Below are 15,753 nucleotides of genomic sequence, written 5' to 3' on the forward strand. Positions count from 1 at the left end.
TTTCATCACTTCATGTCCTACAGACCACATAGATTTGCGTTTTCCAAGTCCGCATTCTGTTTTAGCAATGTTAAGTTAGGTTAAGTAGTGCTGGCTGTTCTGTAAAATGATCTTTCGTAGACCCCTAGGGTCCATTGTGTTGCCAGAGCCAGGGTTGGGCATAATGCACTAAAAAATAAATGTAGTAAACGTTTCACTACCACTACTTCTTCAGTGGTAGTTAAAACTCGGATTTCATTATCACTAAATATTTAGTGATAGTGAAAAATATTACATTATGAATAAACATTTCTAGTGAAAAAATTGCAAGTTCACTGAATATTTAGTGACAGTGAAAATCTTTAGTGATAATTATCATTTTTCAATCACATAACACTGCTTCTTGAGAAATAAAAGTAAGACTATATGAACTAAAGCAGTATAAGGAAATGTTTTCCAAATAAACCATAATTTTGAGTAGAATCTTCTAATAATACCGCACCAAAAGTAGGAAAATAAAGTTAATTTTTTTTTTTGCTTTTTTAATACCAATTCTTCAAAATTACGGCCAGTGCTATTTTGCCTGCCGATCGATTGAAAATTCCGGCAAAAGAAAAAAGTTCCTCCACTGGCGTAGAGGAAGGCAGAGGCGTGCTGTATTTTAAAAACATTGATAACACGAACACACCTGGTAGTTTCCATTGACCCGAGTTTTTCTACTCGAACCAGGTTTAAGCTCGAAAGTGGGATAAGGGAATCGTAGCTTCCAAAATATATTATATTTCAGTATCACTCATTTTATAAAATATAATTTTTGTCCACTACAAAATTTAAACACTTCGAACACTTTGCAATATTTTATTAAAAAAACAACACGTGCGGTACTGAATCAAAAGTAAAACTAACTTAAATAACTCCAATTTAGTAGCATAAGCTCAGTTGCGTAAATTTAATTTAAATATAAATCAGTTGCGTAAATTTAATTTAAACATAAATTTAATTTCAATTTTTTAAATATTGAAGGAGAAATAAATACAATGACATATCCTAAAGTCATCAGAGTCAAATATTTGTTGAGATTTGAACTTGGCAATTTTATGTCTACTGTTGACACCAAGAAGTCGTTAGGTATTTCACTAGATTGGCTTAATGAACTAGTTGATATCCATCATAAAATATAAACTCAAATATATTTTTTCATTATAACAAAGTTAAGTGATAGTTATATTAAATAAATTTTTTTTCTCAGAAAATATATAAAAAATATCAGAATTTCTAGTTAAATCTGGATTGAAAAAATAGATTTGATGTTTTCTCCTTTAACATAGTTACTATATTTTTACCATAGTCTTTTGCGTGTAAGAATAATTATATTATTATTCCACGTCTGTAAATAAATAAATAATTTTTTTCACTATCACTAAATTTTCAGATAAAATTTATTTCGCATTTTAACTACCACTGAATAGACAGTGGTAGTCCAAAAATACCCAACCTTGACAAATGCTATGTATCCGGAGTCGAAGATATAATTTTACGAATGTGATTTCATAACAAAATAATGAAATAAATTCCGCATACAAAATATTCTCAATTTTGTACTTATCAATCTTTGGTCCATGGGGAGGCATCCTCCCTATGTAGAAGTCCACGTAAGTGGGGAAAGTTACTGATCGCAATTCACTTGGGTGTGGCCAGGAAAATTCCCCTACATATGGTTCAGCCAGCTCATAACTTCCGCGATTAGCTCAAGTATCCTGTGGATAGCTTCCGAACACCCCTGGTGGTGCGCTGGATTTGAGACCCGCCACGTAAAAATCCCCACCCCCCATTAACAAAAACCAAGGCAAGAAAAACTTAGGACCTTGTGACCTCTACTACAGCTGTCATGTAAAGAAGCGCCAATACGGTGTTGGATTTGTTGTGGGAGAGAGACTTCGTCGCCAAGTACTGTCGTTCACTCCGGTGGACGAGTGTCTCGCCATAAGCCACACGCAAGTGGGGAAAGTTACTGATCGCCATTCACTTGGGAATGGCCAGGACGATTCTTCTGCACATGGTTCAAGCAGCTCACAACGTCCGAGATTAGCCCACGTATCCTCTGGGTAGCTTCCGAACTCCCGTTCGGGAGTGAGCTAACGTGAGAAGGCGAAACATTCCAGGATAGCTGGTTGTGCGTTGGGTTTGGGACCCGCCACTTAAAAATCCCCCCCAATTGAAAAGTTTAAAAAAGCCTCGGATGAGACCTCCCTATACTGATGACGTCCCCTGCAAATGAACTAAGGACTATGATTTGAGGGCATGCACCTGAAATGGCCGGTCCCTTAATGGGGAAGGTGCCTCTGCCCGGCTGGTTAATGTCCTCGTGAGAGTAAAGGCTGACATCACTGCCATCCAAGAGATGCGATGGACGGGGCAAAGAAAGAAAAGAGTAGGACCTTGCGACGTCTACTACAGCTACCATGTAAAGGAGTGCAAATTCGGTGTGGGATTTGTTGTATGAGAGAGACTTCGTCACCAAGTACTGTCCTTCACTCCGGTGGACGAGCGTCTCGCAATAATCCGCATCAAAGCCCGCTTTTTTTAACATCTCGCTCATTCGCGCCCACGCCTCGACGGAAGAGAAGGACGATGTGACCAAAGATTCCTTCAACGAGCATTTGGAACGTTTCTATGAGAGCTGCCCCCGCCCTACACCAAAGCCGCACTTGGCGACTTCAACGCCAGGGAGGGCAAGGAGGCAATTTTTGGTCCCACAGTCGGAAAATTCAGCCGGTACAACGACACATCCGGTAACGGAAGGCGGATCGATTTCGCCGGGACCGGAAACATGGTAGTGCGCAGTACCTGATTGAAGCTATGTGGCTGTCTCCTGATCAAATAACGCAAACCCAAATCCATCATGTTGGGATTGATGGAAGACACGCTTCTAGTGTTTTAAATGTACGTACGATCCGAGGACCCAACATCGAGCTAAACTAGGAACACGTCTCTGTGCAGCAAAGAATGTTCAACATCGAAAAGTTGCAATCACAACAGACAGCCAGAAGATTCGCCACTCGACTCTCAATCCTACTCTCAGAGAGTACTGCCCAACAAACTGGCATGCACGAGCAATGGAGCAAAATTTCTTCAAGAAGATATCGGACTCCGGCGAGCCCGAAAAAACAATTGGTACGATGAGAAATGTCATGCTTCCGCAGAAAGGAAAGACGGTACCTATAGATCCACGCTGCGATCGGTTGCAACGCGAGCCATGTAGGATCACTACCAGGAGTTGAAAAAGGAAGAGAGACGTATTATCAGACGGAAAACACGAGAGGCCGAAATACGTGAGTGCGAAGAGCTTGAGATGCTGGCCAACAGGAACAACGCCCGAAAATTCTACCAGAAAGTTCGGCGGCTTACAGAAGGTTTTAAGACCGGGGCGTTTTCCTGTAAGAACAAAGACGGCGAACTCGTGACTGACGTACCGAGCAATCTTAAATTATGGAGGGAACACTTCTCGAACCTATTAAACAGTGACAGCTGCGCATGTCACCGAGAAAGTGAAGATCCCGATACCCCAATCGTTGACGACGGAATTATCGTTCCGCTACCCAATCATGACGAGGTGAGAATAGCGATAACGCGGTTAAAAAACAACAAAGCCGCGGGCGCCGACGGACTGCCGGGTGAGCTATTCAAACATGGCGGCGAGGAGCTGGTAAGGTGCATGCATCAGCTCCTATGCAAAATACGGTCGGATGAAAGCATGCCTGCCGATTGGAATTTAAGTGTGCTCTGCCCAATCCATAAGAAGGGCGATCCTGCAATTTGTGCCAATTACCGCGGGATTAGTCTTCTAAATATCGCCTATAAGGTTCTAGCGAGCGTATTGTGTGAAAGGCTGAAGCCCACCGTCAACCAACTGATTGGACATTATCAGTGTGGCTTCAGGCCTGGAAAGTCTATCATCGACCAAATATTCACAATACGCCAAATCTTGGAAAAGACCCATGAAAGGAGAATCGACACACACCATCTTTTCGTCGACTTCAAAGCTGCATTCGACAGTACGGAGAGGAGTTACCTATATGCCGCGATGTCTGAATTTGGTATCCCCGCAAAACTATACGGCTATGTAAGATGACATTGCTCAACACCAGCAGCGCCGTCAGAATTGGGAAGGACCTCTCCGAGCCGTTTGATACCAAACGAGGTTTCAGACAGGGTGACTCGCTGTCCTGTGATTTCTTTAACCTGATGTTGGAGAGCACCGTACGAGCCGCAGAACTTAATCGCACAGGCACAATTTTTTATAAGAGCGTACAATTGTTGGCGTATGCCGATGATATTGACATCATCGGCCTTAACAACCGCGCTGTTAGTTCTGCCTTCTCCAAACTGGATAAAGAGGCAAAGCGAATGGGTCTGGTGATGAACGAGGACAAAACGAAGTACCTCCTGTCTTCAAACAAACAGTCGGCGCACTCGCGTATCGGCACCCACGTCACTGTAGACAGTTATAATTTCGAGGTTGTAAAAGACTTCGTCTATTTAGGAACCAGCATTAACACCGATAACAATGTCAGCCTTGAAATCCAACGTAGAATCTCTCTTGCCAACAAGTGCTACTTTGGACTAAGTAGGCAACTGAGCAGTAAAGTCCTCTCTCGACGAACAAAACTAACACTCTACAAGACTCTCATCATGCCCGTCCTAACGTATGGCGCAGAAGCTTGGACGATGACAACATCCGATGAAGCGACGCTTGGAGTGTTCGAGAGAAAGACTATGCCGAAGATTTTTGGACCTTTGCACGTTGGCAGCGGCGAATATCGCAGGCGATGGAACGATGAGCTGTATGAGCTTTACGACGACATAGACATAGCGTAGCGAATAAAGATCAAGCGACTACGTTGGCTGGGTCATGTCGTCCGAATGGATACAAACGCTCCGGCTTTGAAAGTATTCGATGCGGTACCAGCTGGTGGTAGCAGAGGAAGAGGGCGGCCTCCTCTGCGTTGGAAAGATCAGGTGGAGAATGACTTGGCTTCACTTGGTGTGTCCAACTGGCGCTGGTTAGCACGAGAAAGAAACGACTGGCGGGCTTTGTGAAACTCGGCCAAAATCGCGTAAGCGGTTATAGCGCCAATTAAGAAGAGAAGATTAATACGCACGCCAATAAATTCCTCCTGCTATTTGGCTTGGCCAAACACCAAAAAAGGGCGTACGCGCCAATTATATATATATATAATAATTAGATTTTTTTAATTAATTTGCTACTGCTATCACTTTGTATGAATTCGTCTTGGTGACATCTATCGTCTAATATAAATTTGATATTTCGTATTTGATTGAGGAGGACTGTGTTTTGATTAACATTATCCTAACGAACTGGCTACTTTAAGGTATACTGCATTTACTTCTGTGGATGCAAACTGTTCGTTTTCTATTCATGAAGAGTTTTTAAGACCAAACCACGAAAGTTTCATATTTGATAATTAAAAACAAATATTTCATTGTGCATGTTAAAGGCCGAAATTAGATTATTTTGAGTGCGTCTTTTTCGCATATATTTCCTTTTTTTTAGTGCTACGGAAAAGTCATAAGGACGACCTGACCAAAGAAAGGAAATGGGTAAATAACCTTCACTTTATACGATCACCATCCTATTGGAGATAGCAAAGAATACCCCAAAGCAATACCTTATCCCAAACTAGTTTTGGGGCTATTTGGAATGGATCGAGTAGCTGAACCTCACTGGCAGAGATTACAGAAATGCGCATATTTTTACCATTACTGAGAAAGTATAATTTGAGAAATATATATTTTTATACAGTCATCGACTAGCACTCTTGGCGTTCGGTTGTGTTTTTCCTCTTCTCGCAGTCTAGTGATTACAATCTGAGTTCATCGCAGTGCTTTTATTTCTTCTATTCTCTAATTATTCATCTCTTTTCGTGCACCGGTTTGTTTATTTGTTTACGACCTTATATTGCTTCTCACCTTGCGGACTTCGGTAAGAAATAATGCCTCCCCCTCTCGGGGATAACCGGTTTGCCTTGCTCTCGGCAAGCCCTCAACGCAAAAGAAAGAAAGCACAAACAATTACTAAGGAGTTGTTCCCAGCACTGCCGGCAGTGATAAAAGAAAACCCCAAATACTTAATTGCAAGTGCACTTGATACATCCAAACCCCTTAGCAAATATTCTTCCTTTGCTGTTCACAAGGCACTTAAAAACGTAAGTACCGACATTTTAAACATTTCAGAGCTAAGAGACGGAAATTTACTTCTGTTTGTTAAAAATATGAATATAGCTAACAAATTTCTGCAAACTAAAGCTCTTCTTGGCATCTGCCCAGTTAAGTTTCAACTTCATAACAACCTTAACTCTACTAAAGGCACTATATTTGCACCGTGTTTAAATAACGTCTCTGAAAGTGAAATAGTTGACAATTTAAAGGATCAAGGAGTTACTTCTGTATACAAGTTTCTAAAATTCGTTGACGGCAAATCCGCACCTTCTGGAGTCATTCTATTAACCTTTGATCTCTACCACTTGCCTGAGAAAATTGAAGTGTCATGGTATACAACAAAAGTAAAACAGTTCTATCCAAATCCCATGCGGTGCAAGAGTTGTCAACTACTTGGCCACACACTCAAACGATGCAAAAAAACGCCTGTATGTGCAAATTGCTCACTTCCCCCTCACGACGATTTGTCATGCTCCCGCACCTTTTGTGCTAACTGCAATCCGCAGCCAACCAACAACAAAACATTATTTCAAACCAAACTAATTTCTCAAAACCAAATCAAATTAACAATAACAATAACGAAAATCCAACAAATAATTCAAATACTCCCTCAACAAACAACAAAATATCAACAAATAGCCCAAGCACTATCGCTTCAGACAACAACTCACTTGAAATGAACTCAGATGATAATCAAACACAACAAAGAATGCTAATCGATAACTTTCTCGCCCAAATGATTTCTATTCCACACGAATTCAACTCTTCTCTTTCTTCTCTTCCAACAAACTCTTCAAATCTCTCTCTTAATCCTGACTCTTCAAATTTCACTCTTAATCCTGACTCTCAAGCTACTACCTCAGAAACAAACACTCTTAAGGAGGTTTAAATCATGAAGATAGTACAATGGAATATTAATGGTCTTCTCAACAACTATGTTGACCTTGATTTAATTTTACATGAGTACTCGCCTGAGTAAAACAGCTCACGCTCCAAACAAATACCTTAGTTACTTTAGCAATAACGCCAACAACAAAACATGCAAACAAGGTGTGGCTATGTTTGTAAAAAAATCCCTCAGCCATAAATTTATCTCAATAGCTTCTAATATTCAGTCTGTTGCTGTAGAAGTAGATATAGGTGTTAAAATTACAATTATTACATGTTACATTCCACCTGAGCAACCATTTAGTAGTACAGAAATCCTAAATTTAATAAATCCCTTTTTGGATCCTATCATCCTTCTGGGTGACTTTAATGGGTGGAGTCCTCTTTGGGGGTCACCTACAACAAATAACAGAGGCAAAATAATCGAGGATGTCATCCTTGCAAAAAATTTAAAAAAAATTTAAAATTTAAACCTAAACCTAAATTTATAACAGAAAGAGCTGATTGGGAAACTTTCTGTTCTAACATAATACACCTATCAAGTAAAAAACCTGAATCACATAATGTTAACAAAGAAACTTTTACTATCCAGTCCCTCATACGTTCAGCGGCGAATATTTCTATCCCACAGACTTGCACCAAAAAGTTCTCTGCGAAACTTCCATATTGGTCAAATCTGCTCTCCTTTTTGAGGAAAACTAAACAATCTTCTTGGGCGGAGTACAAGCGAACTAGGTCTAACGAGAATCTTGTAAAATACAAAAAAGCCAACGCATGCTTCAGGCGCGAATTAAAAGCGTCGAAAAGGCAAGCTCTAGAAACTCTTACTGCCAGCATAACACCCTCCTCTAGCCCAAAAAAGATCTGGTCAGATATAAAATATCTTACTTCTTCCTGTCAGCGTAACCACATCCCTTTTATACACTCGCCAGAAGGCCCAATATATTCCCCCAAGGAAATCGCCGACAAATTTGCAATAACTTGGTCAAACTATTCACATAGTTCAAACTTTCATCCAGATTTTAGCTGTAAAAAGTCAAATATAGTACCAAAATGTTATCACAATTCCTCACCCTCTTACGAAGCTCTCTGTTTAGATTCTCGCATAACTTTAGAAGAATTTAACTTAACTCTTTCTTCGTTGTCAGGCAAAACACCAGGTTCTGATAGAATAACGTACAATATCTTAAAAAATTTGCCATTCGCTTTAAAATCGCGCGTTGTTAATTTGTACAGTTCGATATTAGAACAAGGAACATTTCCACAATCATGGAAAATTGCTGCAATAATCCCGATTCCGAAACTAAACAAACCAAACTCCCTCATTTCCAATTTCAGGCCTATATCCCTGTTGCCTTGCATCTCGAAAGTTTTGGAGAAGATCATTGCTCGGCGTCTTGTATGGTTTGCCCAGCAAAATAACCTCCTAAGTCCAAATCAGTTTGCGTTCCAGAAAAACTTAGGCGTTATAGACCCACTGCTTATCTTCGAAAACTTTGCCTCAGCCTTAGCAAACAGAAACCATGTTTCAGTACTTAGTATAGACTTTGAAAAGGCGTATGATAGAATTGGCTCGCACGTTGTCTTGGAAGAGCTTAGTCGCTGGAAAGTCGGAGAAAAAATATACAAAGTCATAAGATCATACTTATGTAATCGCAAATTCTTCGTGCGTGTAAACAACAATGAGTCTAACATTCCCCCACTTTTCAACGGAATACCCCAAGGGTCTCCTCTTTCTGTAATCTTGTTCATAATAGCGTTCAAAGAAGTCAGCTCTATCATATCCTTAAACGCAAATATCAAACACTTTGCTTATGCAGACGACGTGCTGATTTTCTCCAAAATTTCCGATTTAACAACGGTCAGAAATTCATTCACTGACATCCTCTCTAAACTCGAGCTTTGGTCGAAATCATCAGGAGCAAGCATGTCTATTAACAAAAGCTCCACTTTTCACATTTGTCGTAAACATAAGTGTACTTTCTCCTCAATATCATTTTCTAACGTCACTCTTCCTCACACTAACACCCTAAAAGTACTCGGAATTAATTATATTATATAAAAAATTAACTTATAAGCATCATTGTGAACATATTAGAATAAGCTTATTATCAAGACTAAATATAATTAAGTACTTGTCTTCAAAACACTGTCTAATTCATACACAAACATTGGTAAATATAACTAGAGCTTTGATGTTATCTAAGATAGACTTCGGATTAGCTATTTACGGACATTGCGCATACACCCATCTGAAACGCCTAGAAGCGCCTTATCACGCAGCAGCTAGAAGGAGCATTAGAGCCTTTCCTACTTCTCCCATTTATGCTATCTTAGCGGAAGCTGGTCTACCTACCCTTGTGGAAAGGGTATTAAATAACACGCTGATGTGTATCCCTAGAGTTCTATATTGCAGAAACAAGTTTTTGTTTGAATGCGTTTCTTCATATCAACACAATACACGTAAAAATGGCCGAAAATTAACGATTTCAGAAATTTTAAATCAAGCCAAAGAACTGAACATACTCATATCACCAATCCTCGTAGAAAAACCGTCTCATCCAGAATGGATCGTACCAAGCTATTTAGCCATAAATAATTTAATGCATCATCAAAAAATATTACTGGCCCCGATGAATTCAAACAATTATATCTTGAAACTGTTTCTCCTTTGAAATCAGACTGGGACCTGTTATTTACTGACGGATCTAAAACCGATACCTGTACTTCATTTGCCGTAACAAACGAAATAGGTACCACTATAACCGTTGGATTTTTACCAAGTTACTGCTCAATTTTCACAGCCGAAGCTGCTGCGTTACTTGAGGCGGTACACTTTGCGTCCCAAAAAAACCATCAATATATAATATGCAGTGACAGCAAATCAACAATCGAGGGGGGGAATCGGGAACTTTTTACCCCGGGCCCGGAGTTCTCAGAGGGGCCCGGACTCGAGATTATACGTATTTATATGAGTTAGACATAATTGGAAAGGGCCCGCATTTGCAATTTTCCCCCGGGGCCCGGATATGCTCTCTACGGCCCTAGATATTTGTCGTTTCTCATAATCTCAAATCAACAATCGAGGCTATTCTGAACCCAGCTAATAACTCTCCAGTAATAACAAAAATGCGCAACATGCTCACACAAAAAAAGGTTCAATCAAACTTATGTGGGTCCCGGGTCACAGTGGCATCAAAGGTAATGAACAGGCCGATAGTAGAGCTAAGGAGGCAACCAAAGAGCCATTGTACATGTTCGAATACACTCATCCAGAAGATATGGTAAGGCGTACCAATTATGAAAGTTCCCTGAACAAATGGAACCAGTACCAACATCACTACAAATCCTTCAATCTCTCGAGATCGAAAAACCAATACCCGTCAAATTCTTCATGCCGGAATATTAAGACCGTTGTTCGTCTGAGAATTGGCCATACAATTTCAACCCACTCGTATTTGCTAAATGGTTTACCGAAACCCCCGTGCCCGTTTTGTGGATTTAGCGAATTCACCGTATCGCACTTCATGGATATATGTTCAGGAATCCAAAATATTAGATCATCGGTGTTTAGAAATATCAAACCATCTGAACTTCTGAAGCAGACAACGGACTATAATATTAGTATCATAAACCAATTTTTTTCTTGCTGTAAATTAAAAATTTAACTTCATAGACTTCTAAGTTATCTGGTGTGTATAGTAGTGGTTAACTCCACATACCTTCTATTGTACTATTTTCATCTTCTCCAGTGAAGATATAATATATTTTTATCTCGAATCTAGCGTATAATAAATCTAGCATAATATAATTATTTACTTTTCTCGTCTTGATATATAGTATTAACCATTTAAAACAATAGCCAAAGGCCTTAGCAGCTAGTGCTTGTTCCTTTTTTTTCTTACCTTTAAGTGGAATAATTATTTATAATTATTACTCTTTTCAATAAATAAATAAATAAATATATTTTTATACATATATATATAAATATATAAATATATATTTTTCTACCTATGTACGTATATAGCATTTTAATGCAGCCTAACACTCATTTGGCTTGCAGTGGCCATCTTAGTATATTATATAAATACAATTTTCTTAACGTTAATAATAGCATGTGCGCGGCTTACATACAAGTATTCTACCATTAAAGTGGTGAGCTCCTTTCCTTGCTCTGGTGGCCAGTAATTTACTCGTTTCTCAATTGGTTTTTGGAAACTCATATAACTAGAAATTGCCTCCGGAAATAGACAATACGCTAACCCTTTTACTTATACTTAAAACTAGTGTTATTCTGTTCATGCAGTATCCTATCCAACTTGCACTTCGTTAGCTTCTAACGATGAGGATGAGGCCCTTCCACGGTTCGTTCTCGGTCTGGTAAAATGTTATTATATTCACATTATACGGGCTGACTCAGCTCACGACTCAGTATTGTTCGATCTGACATGTAAAAGGTGGCGCAAAATTAATTACCCTACCGAAAGATTTATAAATTTAGCAAATGGCGTTTTTGCAATGGTGTAGACGGCTGCGGTATACAAACAGACAAGCAATATTAAAAGTTAAAATACAACTTTCCATTACTCAACATCACTTTTTTTAATAAGTAAAAAAAGTTATTCGAAAACAAAATGGGATGATTAATTTTGTCGCCTTTTACTGAGTGTATAGTGAGGTTTAGTCATATTGAATTATTCGAAGGGACAAAGCACAGAAATGCCACTGCTGAAATGATGAGAGCGTTCGATTTGAAAGCAGTACTTGTATTTTTCTTTGAATGCGGTTGTACGTAAGCAAAGTCGCATGTCAATAGCCCATGAAAAGTCCGTGAATTGTAAGACGAGACAAATCGCACGAGAAAGCAATTTAGCTTTTTTAACCTTTTTTTACAAAAAAACCTTCGGAACTATTCACTTCACACTATTCAATTTTAAAATAGGTGACCATAATACGGCTCCCTTATAATATACATACATATGTAAATATGTGCACATACTTGACCGATTTTCGCGCTATTGTTTTATGAGTGCTTGAGCAAAACATCCAGATTTCAAACTTGTTTATTTTTTTTTTCTTGTTGGGTTGATGAACAATGACTTAACAGTATTTCGAACTTTGATTATTTTCAATTGACTTAACACATAGAAAGTCGTTGTTAATGGAACTTTGGGTTAGAAAAAAAAATATATATATATCAATAACTATGAAAAAGTCCAAAAAATTGTATGTCGCCTAATAGCTCTTGGACACTTCTTTCACTTGCTTCTTGCTAATCCCGTTGTTGAGGTCATACCTACGAGCAGAGTTCAGGCGCGCAACCGTACAATTCGAATGAAAGTTGATCAACTGATTAAGTATGTGGCAGCGACTTCGTTAACAAGTTGACGGATTGTGATGTTGCTCAGTTGTTAAATAACTTGAAGCCAAAACCAGAACGACCACTGTTCACCACCACTGTTTCTTTTTTCTTGTGTTGCAGTTGAAGATGTTTTTTTCTTTTCTTCTGCTACGAAAAACCTAAACACATAGCTGCTTTGTGCGCAAGCGTGTAGGCACAGCTGAACGTGCCTGCTATAGCTTTGGCCATTATATTATATGCCTCACTTACACACTCATATGCGGATAAAATGGCAAAATAAAAAATGATTATAGTAAACAATGAAATGAAAAATATATTAACTAAAATGAGCAGAGGAAGAAAACATAAAGATGCATACGCATATGTACTGTGTTTAAAAATACTTTACAAATACACAAAGGTGCCAACTTGTTGCCTATTACTTTATTGGGGAAATCCGTAAGTTAAACTAACGTCAACATTTTTATAGGCATACAAACAAAGGTCATATATATATATGATATACTATAAGTAGTTACTTCCCCAATAGATGGAGAAGGAATAGACCGATTATCAGCTGTACTCTCTGTGCTAAGCCATTTTACTGATAAAGAGAATTTTTTATAAGAAGTACATATTACAGATGAAGTACATATCATTGGCAGATGTTATAGTTTGATCACGTTAATAATAAAAATGATTTCGTGCTACCACGGGAGTGTCCGGAAGAAAGTTCATTACAGGTCGGCAGAAACTGAGATTGTGTTGGGGATACATGTCTGAAAAACGACTGTCTCTTAAAGTAAAGTCTCATACGTAGTCCTAGTATGAAATGAGAGGAGCAATTTTGTCCGTAGTGTCACGTAGCAATCAAAGTTACTCTCACAATTTTCCCTCGGATGGCTAAGTCTTGTAATCTATCATTCTTGTATTATTCTTATATCTTCTAAGCCTAATTTCTTTTCAAAATTAATTCCGTCAAGTTGGCTATATTGTTTTTTTTATTCCCTAAATTAATGTCTACTGAGTTCTTTACCCCTTCGCGTAGATATTTTTGGACTGTAGAAGAGAAAGTATTGTATAACCTGCAGATTCTACAGAAACACCCAATCCTACTGCGTGCAAGCCAATCTAGCAATGGCGAATTACGCAACGGTTAACCAGAGTTTTCGAGAACTTTTCAGGTGGGTTCCATCACTTTACTCTGCAAGTTCCGCCAATTGTATATTAACTTATAGTTATCAGGTTTGAAGGGGACTAACTAGATCATCACGCTTGCAGCTGTTTCCCATTTAGCAGTGAACCGTATCAAGGTGTGTATGGACAACATCAGCGACCTCTTTATGTGGTCGGCGTTGTTTCACCGCCAATTCAGTGGGTTGAAATATCTATGTTTTGTCCCCGTTCCCACGTTCCCGCCTTACTAGCCGCGACTTATCTCTGCTCGTCATGAATTTGGTATTTATAAGTCGTGTTGGAAAGTTTAATTTAAAATATTAGATCAATACTAAAAAATCCTTTCAAAGAAGTCTCCTTGCTCAAAATTTGTTTCTTGTACCAAGGCTAGACTTTAACAAACAAGTTCAGCAAGCACCCAGTTTATAGAAATATTTGGCCTAATTATTTTAAAGGACCCATACATGTCGCAGAAGACTACTATGTTAAATTTTTAAAGATTTTCTGTTCTAAGATTTTTCACTAGATTGCGCTATTCGAGCTTATCGCTTCCTCCGATCTAAAAATACACAACAAGGGCACACAGCCTACATTTGTAACTGATAAAAGGCAGGAGGTGATTGATCTCACCATATCAAATTCGAAACTTGGGTGGTCAGTCAAGAACTGGAGAGTCCTTCACGGATAGGCCAAGAAAGCTATCCAAAGAAATCAATTATCTTGGAGCAATCCTCGATCGTAAACTCATTAGAAAGTCACACGGGGAAACAAAAACACCCAAAGCACTGACAGCCTTCTTCGGGAAAACTTGGGGCTTCATCCTAGCAAGATCTGGATGAGTAGACTCTCCCTCGTGGGAGTCAGGAGGACCCCTTTCACACAACGCACTGTGGTCAACTGTTGCACCGGAGCTTTTCCGATTACTTCAGGCCCGGCATGGGATGCTCTGGTTAGTCTACCACCATTTGATGTTTCATCCAAGAAGAGGCCTTGAAGGCCATCTGCAGGCTGACACACAATGGGCATGGACAACAGAGTAGGCATGGACCTCGATCCAATGATCCTCGTTATGCCCCTTGACTCCATTCCATCCAGACAAGAGATACGGAGTGGTGCTGCCAAAGGCTCAATTTGGTCAAACTCAAACAATACTACACTTCGCTCTTGGAAGGAACACGTAGGTGTTTCAAGAAGCGATGAACTTTGTTGTGGAGAACAGATGTAGAGGCAGATATGTATTATATATGTCTATCTGACTGTCGCAGATCCCCCTTTCATTAAACATAAGGGACTGTAAGCAGCTGGTTGGGTTGCCGACGGGCCACTTTCTATGGGCGAAGCACATGGAAAAGGTAAGCAGACAGTGCAAAAAAAAAAAAAGCATTCTGACATGACAAACACCACTTGGAGTAATTAAATTTGCCCGAGATATTATGTCAGAAAAAATATCTCACTCACAGCTACTATATTATTTTTTTATACTTACATAATTATGTATATGTACGTGTATTTGAAATAAGTGTTGCGAAAAAAATTGGCCTGGGAAGGGCAAAGCATTGATCAATGCTTCTAGTGATGTTCTATAACTTACTTAAAGCGCTTGTAATGGAACCATAATTAGAATAAGTTGATTTACCAACTCTTACATAAAAGAATGTTAAAGCTCATCTGCTCCGGAAGAACAGGACAATTGGAGAAGCATTTTCTGTTATATGCACCGTAAATAGTATGACGGTAGAAATTAAAGCAAAGAATAGCGAATGAATCTATACTAAACTCTTCTGATTAACGAAACTATTTTTGCATATTCCAAGTTTGATTTAGCTAGGCAACTGTAAACTATTTTTCTGGAACAGGGGTCTTTGAATTCCTTAGCATATCGTCTCAGTTAAGTTACAATTGGATTCAGTATAAAGTTGAGCCTCATAAAGACTGCAAGCAGAGACTATTGGATTTAGTATTTTAGAAAATGTCATATTAACGCGACTACTGATATTATAAGATAATTTATTTCTAATACTCCAGTTCATTAAATTTTTTAAATCACAAAATAGAAATTCTACTAAAAATTTTTCAGTGAACTGCATAAGACTTTGATCGATGAAAACAGACCCAAATGTTATTTATGA

The 15,753-nt window shown here is 38.9% G+C and overlaps 1 protein-coding gene across 4 annotated transcripts in view; it reads right to left on the reverse strand.

Annotated features, from left to right (window-relative positions):
• The window catches only part of LOC129250866 (uncharacterized), a 210,742-nt gene extending 198,273 nt beyond the window's left edge, over positions 1 to 12,469 (reverse strand). Inside the window, exon 1 of one of the 4 annotated variants that reach the window (XM_054890474.1) lies at positions 12,404 to 12,469. The gene's annotated coding sequence lies outside the window, so the exon portion shown is untranslated. Of the gene's footprint in view, positions 1 to 12,106; positions 12,379 to 12,403 lie in introns of those variants that run through there. The other 3 variants (XM_054890472.1, XM_054890476.1, XM_054890471.1) reach the window with 3 other exon arrangements.
• Between the last annotated feature and the right edge of the window lie 3,284 nt (positions 12,470 to 15,753).

Source organism: Anastrepha obliqua, chromosome 6 (genome assembly GCF_027943255.1).
Source record: "Anastrepha obliqua isolate idAnaObli1 chromosome 6, idAnaObli1_1.0, whole genome shotgun sequence".
NCBI lineage: Eukaryota > Metazoa > Arthropoda > Insecta > Diptera > Tephritidae > Anastrepha > Anastrepha obliqua.